The sequence below is a fragment of the Pristiophorus japonicus genome, chromosome 11, assembly GCF_044704955.1.
Source record: "Pristiophorus japonicus isolate sPriJap1 chromosome 11, sPriJap1.hap1, whole genome shotgun sequence".
NCBI lineage: Eukaryota > Metazoa > Chordata > Chondrichthyes > Pristiophoridae > Pristiophorus > Pristiophorus japonicus.
The window spans coordinates 59,143,921-59,161,627 of NC_091987.1; the positions used below are offsets into that span (position 1 = coordinate 59,143,921).

General features: G+C 50.1%; 1 protein-coding gene across 2 annotated transcripts in view; it reads left to right on the top strand.

The window, feature by feature from the left end:
• Positions 1–17,707, top strand: part of LOC139276035 (cyclic AMP receptor-like protein A) — a 458,883-nt gene that overhangs the window by 333,058 nt on the left and 108,118 nt on the right. The window lies entirely within an intron of this gene.

Consider the following 17,707-nt stretch of genomic DNA (forward strand, 5'->3'; position numbering starts at 1 on the left):
GTTTGATCCCATTGCGGGTCATGAATTCTTTAAATTCGGCACTGGTGAAACATGGCTCGTTGTCACTGACCAGTCTGTCAGGCAGGCCGTGGGTGACAAACATGGCCCTCAGGCTTTCAATGGTGGCGGTGGCGGTGCTTCCCGACATTATTTCACATTCAATCCATTTTGAAAAAGCATCCACCACCACCAGGAACATTTTACCGAGAAACGGGCCTGCATAGTCGACCTGGATCCTCGACCATGGTCTGGAGGGCCAGGACCACAAACTTAGTGGTGCCTCTCTGGGCGCGTTGCTCAACTGAGCACAGAAGCGGCATTGCCGTACACAGGACTCTAAGTCAGAGTCGATACCGGGCCACCAGACATGGGATCTGGCTATCGCTTTCATCATTACTATACCCGGGTGTGTGCTGTGGAGATCCGAGATGAACGTTTCCCTGCCCTTTTTGGGTAGCACTACGCGGTTACCCCACAACAGGCAGTCTGCCTGAATGGACAGCTCGTCCTTTCGCCGCTGGAACGGCTTGATTTGCTCTTGCATTTCAACAGGGATGCTGGCCCAGCTCCCATGCAGTACACAGTTTTTTCACTAGGGACAGCAGAGTATCTTGGCTGGTGATTTATCATTTTCAAACGCTTCCATGACCATCAACAAATCTGCAGGCTGCGCCACCATCAACATGTTTGCAGGCTGCGCCATTTCCACCCCCATGGTGGACAATGGTAGCCGACTGAGAGCATCCGCACAGTTCTCGGTGCCTGGCCTGTGGTGGATGGTATAGTTATACGCTGATAGCGCGAGTGCCCACCATTGTATGCAGGCTGAGGCATTAGTATTTATCACCTTGTTTTTAGCGAACAGGGATATGAAGGGCTTGAGATCGGTTTCCAGCTCAAATTTGAGGCCAAACAGGTACTGATGCATTTTCTTTACCCCGAACACACACGCTAATGCCTCTTTCTCAATCATGCTGTTGGCCCTCTCGGCCTTAGTCAAGCTCCTGGAAGCATAGGCGACAGGTTGCAACTTCCCCACAACGTTAGCTTGTTGTAATACACACCCGACTCCGTACGACGATGCATCACATGCTAGCACAAGTCTTTTACATGGGTTATACAATACAAGCAGCTTGTTGGAGCATAAAATGTTTCTGGCTTTCTCAAAAGTAATTACTTGTTTTTTTTCCCCATACCCAGTTCTCACCTTTGCGCAATAACACATGTAGGGGCTCTAAGAGGGTGCTTAACCCCGGTAGGAAGTTACCAAAATAGTTGAGGAGTCCCAGGAACGACCGCAGCTTTATGACGTTCTGTGGCCTGGGCGCGTTCCTGATATTCTCTCTGTCTTGGCGTATGTGGGCCGAATGCCGTCCGCCGCGATCTTTCTCCTCAAAAATTCCACTTCTGTTGCCATGGACGCATTTTGATCTCTTCAGCCGCAGCCCTACGCGATCCAGTCGCTGGAGGACCTCCTCCAGGTTTTGTAGGTGCTCGACGGTGTCCCAACCCGTGACCAATATGTCGTCCTGAAAAACCACCGTGCGTGGTACCGACTTGAATAGGCTCTCCATGTTTCTCTGGAAGATCGCTGCAGCCGACCGAATTCCAAACGGGCATCTGTTGTAGATGAACAGTCCCTTGTTTGTGTTGATGCAGGTGAGGCCCTTCGAAGACTCCTCCAGCTCCTGCGTCATGTCGGCCGAAGTCAGTTCGAGTTTGGTGAACGTCTTGCCTCCTGCCAGCATCGCAAATAGGTCGTCCGCTTTAGGTAGCGGGTATTTGTCCTGTAACGAGAAACGATTAATAGTTACTTTATAATTGCCGCAAATCCTGACCGTCCCATCACTTTTGAGTACTGGAACAATCGGGCTGGTCCACTCGTTGAATTCCACTGGGGAGATGACGCCCTCTCGTTGCAGCCTGTCCAGCTCGATTTCCACTCTCTCCCTCATCATGTGAGGTACCGTTCACGCCTTGTGGTGAATGAGTCGTGCCTCTCGGACCAAGTGGATCTGCACCTTCGCCCCGGCAAAGTTTCCAATGCCTGGCTCAAAAAGGGAAGGAAATTTGTTCAGAACCTGGGTACATGAGGCCTCATCGACATGTGATAGCGCTCGGATGTCATCCCAGTTCCAGTGGATTTTGCCCAGCCAGCTCCTTCCAAGCAGTGTGGGGCCATCGCCCGGGACAATCCACAGTGGCAGTTCGTGCATCGTGTCCTCGTAGGTGACCTCGACCATGGCGTTGCCCAGGACAGTGATAAGTTCTTTGGTGTACGTTCTCAGTTTCGTGTGGATGGGGCTCAGGGCTGGTCTGAGTGCCTTGTTGCACCACAGTCTCTCAAACATCTTTTTACTCATGATGGATTGGCTAGCGTCAATGTCCAATTCCATGGCTATGGGTAAGCCATTCAATTTTATGTTTAGCATTATAGGTGGACACGTCATCGAAAATGTGTGCACCCCGTGTACTTCACCATCTGCCTCCTCTCTCTGAGGCTCGAAATTGTTTTAATCCACCATGGACCGATCTTCCTCTGCCACGTGGTGGTTAGCAGGTTTTGCAGAGCTTGCAGCTCGTCTGCAAGCTCTTTGGAGGTTCCCCATTGTTCCATAGCTCTTGCAAACATACCCTTTGAAGCGTCATGAATAGGCTGAATGGAAGCCTCCACGACGCCAACAAGGTGTGAATTGCCTTGCATTCATCCTTTGTTGGAGACTCTGAGTCATCTGGGTCACCTGAGGCCTGCTGGCAGTTGCAGACTCATGGTTTCTGCCCTGTACATTTCTGCTCACAAGCACAGTTCCAGTTAATTTATGAACATTGCTAGCACTTGTGTGCTGAGAGATTTGTTTGGTGTTATCACTGGTGGACATAAACGCCTGTGCTATCGCAATGGCTTTACTGAGGGTCGGTGTCTCTACAGTCAAAAGTTTTCGTAGGATGGTCTCGTGGCCAATGCCCAGTACAAAAAAAGTCTCTGAGCATTTGCTCCAGGTAGCCATCAAACTCACATTGTCCTGCAAGTCACCTTAGCTCGGCGATGTAGCTCGCCACTTCCTGACCTTCAGATTGCTGGCACGTAAAGAACCGATACCTCGCCATCAGCACGCTCACCCTCGGGTTAAGATGCTCCCGAACCAGTGTACACAGCTCCTCATACGACTTATCTGTGGGTTTCACCAGAGCCAGAAGATTCTTCATGAGGCTGTAGGTCGGTGCCCCGCAGACCGTGAGGAGGACCGCTCTTCTTTTTGCAGCGCTTCCTTCTCCGTCCAGCTCGTTGGCTACAAAGTACTGGTCTAGCTGTTCAACATAGGCTTCCCAGTCCTCACCCTCCAAGAACTTCTCCAGGATGCCCACAGTTTGCTGCATCTTTGCGTTGGATTTGTGTACTCGTCGCCAGTTGTTGTGTTCCTAACACAGATGAGACTGCACACAGGGAGGTTAAAGTAACAGTGACCTCAGTCTTTGTTAAGACACTCCAGAGTGAGGAACAGGCCTTTGGGGCCAGCTTATATACAGTGCTCCCAAGGGATGCTGGGATCCCTTGGGACTTCAGGGGATGTGCTCCCTGGTGGCGGAACATGGGAGTGCAGGCTTTACAGATACACAACAGAAACGATGATCATCCCCACAGCGCCAACAAGGTGTTAATGGCCTTGTATTCACCACCCTTGATGGTGGACTCTGAGTCATCTGCGGACGTGCAGCTGCAGGCATGTAATCCTGCCCTGTACATTTTGATTCGAAAACAACGTTACTTTGTTTACAGTACTTGCAGCAGTGTGCTGAGAAAGTTGTTTGGTATTGTCACTGGTGGCAATAAACGCCTGGGTTATCGCTGTGACTTTACTCAAGGTTGGGGTCTCTACAGTCAAAAGTTTGTGAAGTATCACTTCATGGCCAATGCCAAGTACGAAGAAGTCCCTGAGCATGTGTTCCAAGTGTCCTTCAAATTCGCAATGTCCTGCAAGGCCCCTTAGCTCAGCGACGTAGCTCGCCACTTCCTGGCCTTCAGACCTCTTGTACGTGTAGAACTGATACCTCGCCATCAGAACGCTTTCCTTCGGGTTTAGATGCTCCCGGATCAGTGTGCACAACTCATCGTACGACTTGTCTGTGGGTTTCGCTGGAGCGAGCAGGTTTTTCATGAGGCCATACGTTGGTACCCCGCAAACGGTGAGGAGGATCGCCCTTCGTTTGGCAGCGTTCGCTTCTCCTTCCTGCTTGTTGGCCACGAAGTATTGGTCGAGTCACTCCACGAAGATTTTCCAATCATCTCCTTCCGAAAATTTCTCCAGGATGCCCACGGTTCTCTGAACTATTGCGGTGGGGTTCATCTTCTGTATCTCGTTGCCAGTTATTATGTCTTGAATAAAGAGTCAGACTAGATACTGCAAGCTCAAAGTAAGGTGTGACCGTCGTCCTTTATTACAGATCTCAGAGTGCCTCTCCAGCCTGTGAGGCCTCCTTATATACAGGTGCTCCCAATTGATTGTGGGATCCTTTGGGACTCCAGGGGATAAGCCCTCAGGTGGTTAGACATGTTATTTACAGGTTTACATACACAATAGTTGTCTTATTATTAAGATCATCTCTGCTGCTACCTCTGCTTCTAACTCCCTTTCTCTCTCTCATTTCCTACCCAGTCTAGCATCGATATCCGCCACCACGCCCCCCCCCCCCCCCGGCCCCGTTACTCTGCAATTTATTTCCCATCTTTTCCCCAGTCCCAACGTCATCTCTTCATCACCAAAAGTACTTCATTGGCTGTAAATCTCTTTGAGACATCCGGTGGTCATGAAAGGCGCTATATAAATCCAAGTCTTTTTCATTTTTCCTAATCTCATCTTGTCATTAAGACCCACTTCCTACTGACTGAATTTTTTTCCACTGTCACTACCCGTCCTGGCTCCTATGCAATTGATGTTGTTAATGGCTCTCTTTACTTAGTCCTTCCCTCTCTTTCAAAACTGCTATCGTCACCCACTCCTCAAAATACCCGCCTTGGGCCAGTCTGCCATCTTTAACTACTGCCCCATCTCTAACTTCCCTTTCCTCTTCAAGATCCTTGAATGTATTGTTTCCTCCCAGCTCTGTGCTGATATCTCCCAGAACTTGTTTTGAATCCCATCAGTTTAGCGTCTGCCCTGCTCACAGCACCAAGTCCACCCTGGCCAGAGTCATGAAAGTCGTGATGTGTTAACTTGACTGTAATGAGTTATTTGTCCATATCTTCCTCAACCTTTCCTCGGTGTTTGATGTGATCAACCATGCCATCCTCTTACGCCATTCCTCTACTATCCAGTTCCATGAGACTGCCATTGCACGATTCCACTCCTACCTGTCCAAATGCAGCCAGCATATCTCCAGCAGTGGCTTCTCTTCCCGCTCCCACACAGTCGCCAAATAATCTAGCCCTAACTTTCTCATCTCTATGGTGCCTCTTGATAACATCATGCCCAATTATTAAGGATGTCATCGCAGTGCATTTGGAAAGAGGTAATATGATAGGTCCAAGTCAGCATGGATTTGTGAAAGGGAAATCATGCTTGACAAATCTTCTGGAATTTTTTGAGGATGTTTCCAGTAGAGTGGACAAGGGAGAACCAGTCGATGTGGTATATTTGGACTTTCAGAAGGCTTTCGACAAGGTCCCACACAAGAGATTAATGTGCAAAGTTAAAGCACATGGGATTGGGGGTAGTGTGCTGACATGGATTGAGAACTGGTTGTCAGACAGGAAGCAAAGAGTCGGAGTAAATGGGGACTTTTCAGAATGGCAGGCAGTGACTAGTGGGGTACCGCAAGGTTCTGTGCTGGGGCCCCAGCTGTTTACACTGTACATTAATGATTTAGACGAGGGGATTAAATGTAGTATCTCCAAATTTGCGGATGACACTAAGTTGGGTGGCAGTGTGAGCTGCAAGGAGGATTCTATGAGGCTGCAGAGCGACTTGGATAGGTTAGGTGAGTGGGCAAATGCATGGCAGATGAAGTATAATGTGGATAAATGTGAGGTTATCCACTTTGGTGGTAAAAACAGAGAGACAGACTATTATCTGAATGGTGACAGATTAGGAAAAGGAGAGGTGCAACGAGACCTGGGTGTCATGGTACATCAGTCATTGAAGGTTGGCATGCAGGTACAGCAGGCGGTTAAGAAAGCAAATGACATGTTGGCCTTCATAGCGAGGGGATTTGAGTACAAGGGCAGGGAGGTGTTGCTACAATTGTACAGGGCCTTGGTGAGGCCACACCTGGAGTATTGTGTACAGTTTTGGTCTCCTAACCTGAGGAAGGACATTCTTGCTATTGAGGGAGTGCAGCGAAGGTTCACCAGACTGATTCCCGGGATGGCGGGACTGACCTATCAAGAAAGACTGGATCAACTGGGCTTGTATTCACCGGAGTTCAGAAGAATGAGAGGGGACCTCATAGAAACGTTTAAAATTCTGACGGGGTTAGACAGGTTAGATGCAGGAAGAATGTTCCCAATGTTGGGGAAGTCCAGAACCAGGGGACACAGTCTAAGGATAAGGGGGAAGCCATTTAGGACTGAGATGAGGAGGAATTTCTTCACCCAGAGAGTGGTGAACCTGTGGAATTCTCTACCACAGAAAGTTGTTGAGGCCAATTCACTAAATATATTCAAAAAGGAGTTAGATGAAGTCCTTACTACTAGGGGAATCAAGGGGTATGGTGAGAAAGCAGGAATGGGGTACTGAAGTTGCATGTTCAGCCATGAACTCATTGAATGGCGGTGCAGGCTAGAAGGGCCGAATGGCCTACTCCTGCACCTATTTTCTATGTTTCTATGTTTCTATGTTTCTATGGGGTCAGCTTCCACATGTATGCCAATGACACCCAACTTAACCGCTCCAGCAAAGCCAGCATTTTTAGGCCCCGTCATAAACTCTGCTCGCTTGGTATTGTCTCCACCTTTCTGTCAAGCATTTTGTCAGGCTGACCAGATTGCACAAAACTTTCTGTGCTTCAAACTGAGCTTCAAACTCCACATCTATCACTATGTCTACCTCCGCAACACTGCTCTTACCTTAGCCCTGCTGTTGCTAAAATCCTTGCGCACGCTTTTGTTACCTCGCAACTCGATTTCTTCAATGTCCTCCTTGCTGGCCTCCCATCTTCTATAAATCCAGCTCATCACAAGAACAAGGCTCACATAGGGTTAAAATGGCAGCATTTGTCTTTTGAAACTACTTTCAAATCCAGTATGAAAAGAAATCAGATTTTTTAAATACAGCATCGACACTGGGGATCAGCCTTGCTTCGATTTATTGATCTGAGCTAAACTTGAGCTCCCTCGCCTTTTGCCTAACATCTTCCTGAAACAATATACTGGTTGTGTCAGATGGTATCAAATTGCAGTCTGACACAGGCACTGTGTGCTGTACTGGAAGACAGAAACGCATTTGGGATTTCAATCGGGTCACTGGCATGAGCTTGATTTAAATCACTTCGCTTTGCAACTGGTTTGACATCTCCATCAGGAGCTCGACAATTTGTACTGAGCCGGAACTATTGCAGCAAATTAATTGGCATAATTTACATGCTACATCATGATTCAGACAATAGCAAAAATATTACAAACCCCTGGTCACATTTGAATGTTTAACACAGTAAAAATGGCCCATTTTTTCCTTTTGTTTCTTCACTCAGGACACTACAAAAACCGCGTATGTTAAACATAAATCTATTTGTAAACATCTGGAGGCCGAAATCGCCCCTTTCACTAAGAAAACAGCGGCCACAGGTCAGTGAGGACTGGCCACTGAGTTGCGATGGATTAACCAACGCGTGCAGCATTGCCCATGTGGATATTTCTGGCAGTGTAGGTATCAACCCCGCACCCCCACTTCCACCCCACTCCTGCGTATGCATCGGTAATGATGTCATCAAAACGTGCACTGCCTCGGACCCGCCCCGGAAATTAAATTGCCCTTAAATCATCTTCCGGTCGGGTCAGTACACACTGCGTGCTGAAGACCACCAGTGGCTCCCACCATTTTTGTTGGCCAGATTATTTTGGATGGTTGAAACCATTGAGAGTTGCATTCTTGACACCGGATTTGAGGAATAGGTGGCCAGCTTCTTCATACTCAGCAACAGAGAGCGCTGATCGAGGAGGCTGGGCTTGAAGAGGTTTACTAAATGGGCTCAGTGCTGGCAGCGGAACTCCTCCTGCACATTGTGCGCGGCAGGGAGGCACGCAGGAGAAGGCAGCGCCAGCTACAACGTTTGGAGAGGCAGCGGACAAGGGACGCAGCTCACATGGCTGAGGAAAATGCAGAAAGCCTTGGAGATGCCGACAGAGCAGAACCCAGGGAGGTGCACCAGGAAGGACCTCAGGAAGGGCCTACCGTCGGGAGGAGGGTCAGGTATGCAGACCCCCAGCACCACATGGTGGCCCAGATGGAGAGGAGGCAGCATGCACAAGAGGTGGATGCTTGCCAGCACCAGGCTGCAGGGGGTGAGGACCAACAAGCGCAGGAGGGAGAAGGCAGTGACGCAGCTGTCAGAGAGGAACATGCCTACATCGACGTGGTGATAGAAGGCCCTATCTTGAAAGGGTCTACAGACAGCAGTTCCCCTACATGGACCTCACTGATGAACAGTGTCTCCGGAGACTGCGATTCCACAAGTACGTCATCACGGAGCTGTGCAATCTGCTGCAGCCAGACCTGCAGCCTCAAACAAGGTTGAGGACAGCTCTGACAGTCGCATCAAAGGTTACCATCACCCTCAATTTCTATGCGACTGGATCTTTTCAAGCTGCAACAACAGACATTTCAAACATTTCACAGTTTGCCGTGCATAGCTCCATTCGTCAGGTGACAGATGCTCTGTATAAGAGGAGGAAGGACTACATATCCTTTCCTATGAGCAGGAAGAAGCAGTTGGAGCGGCAGACCAGATTAGTCAGGATTGCCGGCTTCCCCAGAGTTCAGGGCGCCATAGACTGCACCCACGTCGCATTGAGGGCGCCACAGAACAATCCCGAGATCTTCCGTAACTGCAAGGGATTCCACTCCCTCAATGTCCAGCTGGTGTGCAACCACCACCGCAAAATCATGGCAGTTGATGCCCGGTATCCTGGCAGCAGCAACGATGCTTTCATCCTGCAGCAGACCAGTGTGCCAAGATTGCGGCTGGTTCCTTGGAGACAAGGGCTACCCACACTGCACTTGGCTGCTGACTCCCCTTTGCCACCCCAGGACTGCTGTACAGCATGCGTACAATGACTCTCATTCAGCCACCAGGTGCATCATTGAATAGACCATCGGAATCCTTAAACAGAGGTTCCGATGCCTGGATTGCTCTGGATGAATGCTGCAGTACTTGCCTGAGCGGGTGTCCCTATTTGTCGTCGTCTGCTGCATGCTTCATAACCTGCCAATCATGAGGGCACAACAGTTGGAGGACGAGGCAGCAGTACCACCTGAGGAGGAGGACCAGGAGAAGTAGGCGCAGGAGCACGATGTGCAGGAGGAGGAGGATGCGGTCGTTGGCCATCCGGACCCTGCAAGGGAAGTCCTAAATCGTCTCATTGCTGCTTGTTTCCACTGAGTTCATACGCACTTTAGCCTTCATCTGTGCATCTCCATGGGCAAACCAATGAGCCCTTTCATACATCATTCCCCACAGTGAAATGAGAGACCTGCACAGATATTCAAACCCAAAATAAAGATTCATTACGCAAGAAATAATGGTGCAAAAAAAAATCCACATTATCAATTCTCACCCTTGTGCATTTCCTTATAAACCCTACCTATTCTGAAGCTACGCCACAATGTCTCCCCTGTGGCTGCATCATGGCTCTGGGAAGGCTGCTATGTTTCAGGTGTAGAAGCCACATCTGCCGCCTTAGGATTTAAAAGATCCTATGGCACTATTTGAAAAAGAGCGGGGGAGTGCTCTCGGTGTCGTAACCAACTTTTACCCTTCAGCTAACACCACTAAAACAGATTATGTAATCATTTATCTCATTGATGTTTCTGGGATATTGCTGTATGCAATATGGCTGCTGTGTTTGCTACAAAACAACTGTGACCACATTTCAGAAGTAATTCATTGGAACTTTGGAACATCCTGAGGATGTGAAAAGCACTGTATAAATGCAAGTTTGTGTGTTTATTTATTCATAGAAACTTTGGGCTCAAGTTTCGGCCTGAGTTGCTCCTATTTTTTTGGAGCAACTAGTTTAGAATGGAGCATCTTAGAAATTGCAATTCTCGGCATTTAATTTGCTCCAGTTCTAGTCAGTTAGAATAGTTTCATTTTAGAACAGATTTTTTTCCAAAAGGGGGCGTGTCCAGCCACTTACACCTGTTTTGCAAATTTAGGCAGCGAAAACTTATTCCAAACTGGGGGGGAAAATGGAGTAAGTGTAGATTTTTGTACGCTCAGAAAAACCTTGCCTACACTTAGAAATCAGGCGTAGGGAACGAAAGATGGGGGGGGGGAGGGAAGTTTACAAACATTAAACACTTCACTTTTACAAATAAAGAGCCATCATCAATAATAAATGATAAATAAATCAATAAATCAACCAATAAATCAATCAAAAAATAAATAAAAAATAAAATATAAAGAAAATAATAAAAAATCAATCAATAAATAAATTATTTCTATTCACCTACTGCAGTACCGGGAACCCTCCAACAGCGTGCTGGGATGGCCCTTCCCCCCCCAGTTTCTGTCTCTCTGTCTCTGTTAGTGTCTCTCTCTCTGTCTCTGTCAGTGTCTGTGTTTCTGACAGCGAGGAGTGGGGGGTGGGGGGGAGAGGGAGGGAGGGGGGGAAAGGGGGAGGGAGGGGAGGGGAGGGGGAGAGGAAGGGGGAGGGGAGGGTGATAGAGAGGGGGGGAGGGGAGGGGAATAGGGGGGGAAAGGAGGGGAAAGAGGAGAGGAGGGGGAGAGGAGAGGGGAGGGAGAGGGGAGGAAATAGGAGGGGGAGAGGAGAGGAGAGGAGAGGGGGGAGAGGAGAGGGGAGGGGGGAGAGGATAGGGAGAAGAGGAGGGAGGGAGGGAGATGAAGGGGGGAGGGAGGGGAGAGAGAGGAGAGGGAAAGAGAGAGGAGGGAGGGAGAGAGGCTGAACGGGCCAGGCCGGGCCACCGAGGCTGAATGGGCCAGGTCGGGCCGCCGCTGCCCCCGACTCTTCGGGCGGGGCCCGCCCTCAGTGAGATGCTGAGCGGGCGGGCCCTGCCAACGACATGGAGGGGGGGGGGTGAGGAGAAGATGGGGGGGAGAAAAGAGGGAGGGAGGGGGGGAGGCTGAACAGGAGGGAGGGAGTGGGGGAGAAGAGGGGGATGGTGGGGGGGAAGGCTGAACCGGAGGGAGGTGGGGAGGGAGCTGAACGGGAGGGAGGTCTGAGTCCTGATCTTCGCCCGGTGAGCCCATTTGGCCAGGGCTAGGGTCGGGCCCTTCCCACGCAGCCTCGGGTGCCTGGAGCTACTGCACATGCGCGCACTATTTTCAGCTCCGGGATCTGGCTCCACCCCTGACCCCTTGTGCTGTGCCACGCCGAGCACGAAGACGTCCTGAGGAGACTGGAGAATCACAAGGTAAATTTTCGGTGCCATTTTGTTCCAGAAAGTCGGTGCACCTTATGGAGATGCGCCGTTTTTCCAGAGGGCAGAAACTTGGGCCCATAGAAACATAGAAAATAAGTGCAGGAGTAGGCCATTCGGCCCTTCAAGCCTGCACCACCATTCAATATGATCATGGCTGATCATGCAACCTCAGTACCCCATTCTGCTTTCTCTCCATACCCCTTGATCACTTTAGCCGTAAGGGCCACATCTAACTCCCTTTTGAATATATCTAACGAACTGGCCTCAACAACTTTCTGTGGTAGAGAATTCCTCTCTTTCTTTGATTCTCCCACTCTAAAACCCTTTTTAAAATTTATGTCACCCCTAATCTTTCGGTTCTTGGCTCGGCATCCATTTTCCTATCTGTGGGGTGCCTTGACACATTCTTTACATCAAAGCTATAAAATTGTTTTTGTTTTTTATTTTAAAAAACAGTGAGCAGCTAGAGTACATGCCTTTGTATCCGATATTGCTGGAGCAAATATACTAAACACAAAGCTTCAGCATTGCTTGAACTAATTATTTAGCAGTCCTTTTAGACAGTCTTTCAAAGTCACTATTTTGAACGAGAGCTTTTAGCAAAAGTTATTAACTTCAAAAACAGTATACCAGGTCGAGATATGAACTCACCTGCAATCCACATGGATAATGTAAACAGTTTGTATCATTTGTTTATCATTCTAAATCCACCAGGGATTGAAGACAAATATTTTATTTCAGCCTTGGGCTAGATTCTGAAGCATGATTGGTTAAGAAAATGCCACATGAGGTCAAATGGTTTCCTACTGATTCACTCCAAAGAGGAGACATCAATCAGGAATGGAACAACATAATATTGGGCTCAATTTTGCCCAAGCCTGTTTTCTGGAGTATTGCCAGAGTTACGCCCGTTTTTCTAGGCCAGAAATGTGCTAGAAATATTTTGCCAAAGTTTCCCCAATGTATAATTCAAATTTGGTGCAGTGCAGCGTGTCCAGTCGCCTCGGGGGGGTGGAGCCTGCTGCCTGCACCAAAAATACGATGCTGCACCTTCTGCGCTTGCGCGACAAAAAAAATGAAGTTTTTGACGTTATATCAGTGGACGCACATGCACATTACAGCTCCGGGTTGGCAATCGTCAAAAGAAAAAGAGCCAGTTGTGTGAGAAGAAGTGCTGTGTGAGAGCATTGGAAAAATTGGATCCGCTGCAATACAAGATGCAACGAGGTGCAAGGACCAAGAATTTCTCACAGGAAGAAGTGGCGGCACTAGTTACTGTGATTGAGGTCAGATGGCAGGAGCTGGACACCAGCAGAGGTCACATAAAAGTTCCACCCAAAGAAATGAAGAAACGCTGGAACCAAGTTGCAGAAGATTACTGCACATTGGTGACCACCACGAGGTCTGGAGGCCAGTGTAAAAAGAAGTAGCAGGACCTTGGTCAAGTAGTTAGTGTAAGTAATATTTTCATTTATTCAATGGAATTGCAATTGTAAATGTGACCATCTGTATATGTCCCACCCAGCAGAAAGGCACCCTCTCTAAAAAGTTGCATTTTCATCTTTGCAGAGGAAGATGGCACATAATAAAAGGGAAATAATTCGATCAGAAGGAGGCCCGGCAAATCTGCAGCCACTGACACCCTTGGAAAAGAGGGTCGCTGCTTTGATGGGTTCTGCCTGGAGAAAAGCAGGACTGCAAATTTGGGTAATTTGGCACCGCTGTTCTCAGCCCACCGACTTTTGGGCCCACCGGAGCCAGTCGACTCTTCGGGGCCCGCTGGCTATTCTGGGCCCACCGGCTCTTCCGAGCCCCGCAGACTCTCCTGGGGCCCACCGGCTCTTGCGAGGCCCGCCGGCGCCCGCCGACTCTTCTGGGGTCCGCCAACACTTCGGGGCCCGCCGACTCTTCTGGGGTCCGCCAACACTTCGGGGCCCGCTGGCTCTTCGGGGACCGCCGGGACCTGCCAACTCTTCCGGGGCCCGTCGGCTCTTCTGGGCCCGCTGGCCCACTGGTCACAAGGAAGACACTGGGGTGGAGTGTTCCGGCAGTATAGTGAAACATTCTGCCCGGGGCCGGCGCTCAACCAGCCGAAGGGACTCTGGGGCCGGCATTGAACCGGCCGAAGGGACTCCGGGGCCGGCGACTAACCGGCCGAAGGGACTCCGGGGCCAGCGACTAATCAGCCGAAGGGACTCCGGGGCCAGCGACTAATCGGCCGAAGGGACTCCGGGGCCGGTGACTAACCAGCCGAAGGGACTCCGGGGCCGGCGACTAACCAGCCGAAGGGACTCCGGGGCCGGCGACTAATCGGCCGAAGGGACTCCGGGGCCGGCGACTAATCAGCCGAAGGGACTCCGGGGCCAGCGACTAACCGGCCGAAGGGACTCCGGGGCCAGCGACTAATCAGCCGAAGGGACTCCGGGGCCAGCGACTAATCGGCCGAAGGGACTCCGGGGCCGGCGACTAATCGGCCGAAGGGACTCCGGGGCCAGCGACTAATCAGCCGAAGGGACTCCGGGGCCAGCGACTAACCGGCCGAAGGGACTCCGGGGCCGGTGACTAATCGGCCGAAGGGACTCCGGGGCCGGCGACTAATCGGCCGAAGGGACTCCGGGGCCAGCGACTAACCGGCTGAAGGGACTCCGGGGCCGGTGACTAACCGGCCGAAGGGACTCCGGGGCCGGCGACTAACCGGCCGAAGGGACTCCGGGGCCGGCGACTAACCGGCCGAAGGGACTCCGGGGCCGGCGACTAATCGGCCGAAGGGACTCCGGGGCCAGCGACTAATCGGCCGAAGGGACTCCGGGGCCGGTGACTAGCCGGCCGAAGGGACTCCGGGGCCAGCGACTAATCGGCCGAAGGGACTCCGGGGCCGGTGACTAACCGGCCGAAGGGACTCCGGGGCCGGTGACTAACCGGCCGAAGGGACTCCGGGGCCAGCGACTAATCGGCCGAAGGGACTCCGGGGCCGGCGACTAATCGGCCGAAGGGACTCCGGGGCCGGTGACTAACCGGCCGAAGGGACTCCGGGGCCGGTGACTAACCGGCCGAAGGGACTCCGGGGCCGGCGACTAATCGGCCGAAGGGACTCAATTTTTAAACTTTAATCAACTTTTAAACTTCTTAAACAATTCGGGAAAACTTTTACATTTTTAATCAACTTGGAGAACTTTTTTTCTTTTTTTTTTGAACTTTTAATCAACCTGAGCAACTTTTTAAAATAAATTGGAAAAACCCTTAAACTTTTAAACAACCTCAGTAACTTTTTAAACAATTTGGGAATACTTTTAAACACTTAAATTTTTAAGAAACTTTTAAATAACCTTGAAAACTCTGGAAGAAACTTCTTAAAACTTTCCTCGGAACCCCAGCGGACAGCTGACCTTCCTAATGCCTGCCCCTCAACCAAGCCTCAGGCCACCTACCATCGATGGCGCTATTCGGCGCCAAGCTTGCGGCCAATACCTCTCCGTAGGCAACTAGGCTTATACAGCTATGCCTGGTCTCCAGTTGTCTTGGACCCCCTTGCCACTGGACCAAGACCTTGCTCAGCTAAGCCCGTGTGGTTGCCGGTGTGCAGCGGCCACCCCACGTTAAAGGAACTCACACACAGGCATCTTCCACTTTGTCAATATGAAGTTTGGGACCTGGACCAGGACCCTCATGGACAATTCCAGCAGCAACAGGCTGGAACGCCGCACCACCATAGTTGCCCGGGAACTCAGATGTTTTGACGTCGACATCGCCGCCCTAAGCGAGACCCGGCAGCCAGGAGAAGGCCAGCTCAAGGAACAAGGTGGAGGATACACCTTTTTCTGGAAAGGAAAACCAGTCGAAGAATGCCACCTCCATGGAGTCGGCTTCGCCGTCGAAAGTGAGCTGGTCGACCGCCTCAAAGACTCCTCCTGCGGGGTTAACGAACGCCTCATGACTCTTCGTCTTACCCTATCCTGGAACCAATGCGCCACAGTCATCAGTACGTACGCCCCAACACTCGATGCAACGGATGAGGCTAAAGAGAGTTTTTATTCCAACCTTGAGACATCCCTGTCCCGCGTTCCCACGGGCGACAAACTGATCCTCCTCGGTGATTTTATTGCCAGGGTCGGCAAAGACACAGCCCTCTGGGGAGGCGTGATTGGCAGAGAGGGGGTAGGGAAAGCCAACTCCAGTGGTATCCTACTCCTGACAAAATGTCTAGAGCATGAACTCCTCATCACCAACACCCTGTTCCGCCAGAGGGACAAATTCAAGGCATCGTGGCAACATTCTCGCTCCAAACACTGACACCGAGGCTGTCAGGGCCCACTGGAAGGAGAACTTTGAAGATCTCCTCAATCGAGATTCTGCCTTTTACTCGAGTATTCTCGAGTCCATCCCATGGCATGCGACCCGCCACCACCTCAGTGAAACCCCAACGTTGCACGAGGTAGGCAAAGCCATAGGACAGCTTAAAAATAACAAAGCTCCGGGTGCGGATGGAATCCCTGCTGAGGCATTGAAGTATGGTGGAGAGGCGCTGTTGGCGCAGATACATGATCTCATCTCTCTCATCTGGAGGGAGGAGAGCATGCCAGGAGATCTCAGAGATGCAGTGATCGTGACTATCTTTAAAAAAGGGGACAGGTCCGACTGCGGCAACTATAGGGAAATCTCCCTGCTATCAGCCACTGGGAAAGTTGTCACGAGAGTTCTCCTCAACCGTCTTCTCCCTGTGGCCGAGGAGCTCCTCCCGGAATCACGGTGTGGATTTCGTCCCCTACGGGGCACAACGGACATGATCTTTGCAGCGCGACAGCTGCAGGAAAAATGCAGGAAGCAGCACCAGCCCTTATATATGGCCTTTTTCAATTTTACAAAGGCCTTTGACACTGTCAACTGCAAGGGTCTATGGAACATCTTCCTCCATTTCGGATGCCCCCAAAAGTTTGTCAACATCCTTCGCCTGCTCCACGACGACATGCAGGTTGTGATCCTTACAAGGTTGATTCCAGAGATGAGTGGATTGACTTATGAGGAAAGGTTGAATAGGTTGGGCCTCTACACATTGGAATTCAGAAGAATGAGAGGTGATCTTATCGAAACGTATAAGATTATGAGGGGGCTTGACAAGGTGGATGCAGAGAGGATGTTTCCACTGATGGGGGAGACTGGAACTCGAGGGCATAATCTTAGAATAAGGGGCCGCCCATTTAAAATTGAGATGAGGAGAAATTTCTTCTCTCAGAAGCTTGTGGATCTGTGGAATTCGTTACCTCAGAGAGCTGTGGAAACTGGGACATTGAATAAATTTAAGACAGAAATAGAACGTTTCTTAAACGATAAGGAGTTATGGAGAGCGGGCAGGGAAATGGACCTGAGTCCATGATTGGATCAGCCATGATCGTATTAAATGGCGGAGCAGGCTCGAGGGGACGTATGGCCTTCTCCTATTTCTTATGTTCTTATGGGTGCAGCCGTTCTTTGCTGCTGCTGCTATTGTTGTTGCTATTATTATTGTTACTATTGTTCTCAAATTAAAAGATTTTTGTAAATCGTAACTAATTGTTACACTGGCACAGATTCCAGGGGGAAACTTAAATAATTATGCCAGAAAAAAGGCGCGCGCAAAAAAAACGGCGCAAATGACCCGGGAAAATTGAACCCTAAGTCTTATGATCTCACCGAATGATAAGGCAGTCACATAGAGGAGTGGTATTCCTTAATTCGGATTTTATGTGGCAAAATCACTAATTTTGTAATTCTATCACTCGCAATCTGACAATTGAAAATAGATTTCTGTGATGCAACTCAATGATACGTATATCGGCATTTGTTACTTTTATTAACAATGCTTATTACTGCTTTTTGCAAAGTATCATCATCATCATCATAGGCAGTCCCTCGAAATCGAGGAAGACTTGCTTCCAATCCAAAAGTGAGTTCTCAGGTGACTGAACAGTTCAATACGGGAATTATAGTCTCTATTGCAGGTGGGACAGACAGTCGTTGGAGGAAAGGGTGGGTAAGGAATCTGGTTTGCCGCACGCTCCTTCCGCTGCCTGCGCTTGTTTTCCGCATGTTCTCGGCGACGAGACTCCTGGTGCTCAGCGCCCTCCCGGATGTTC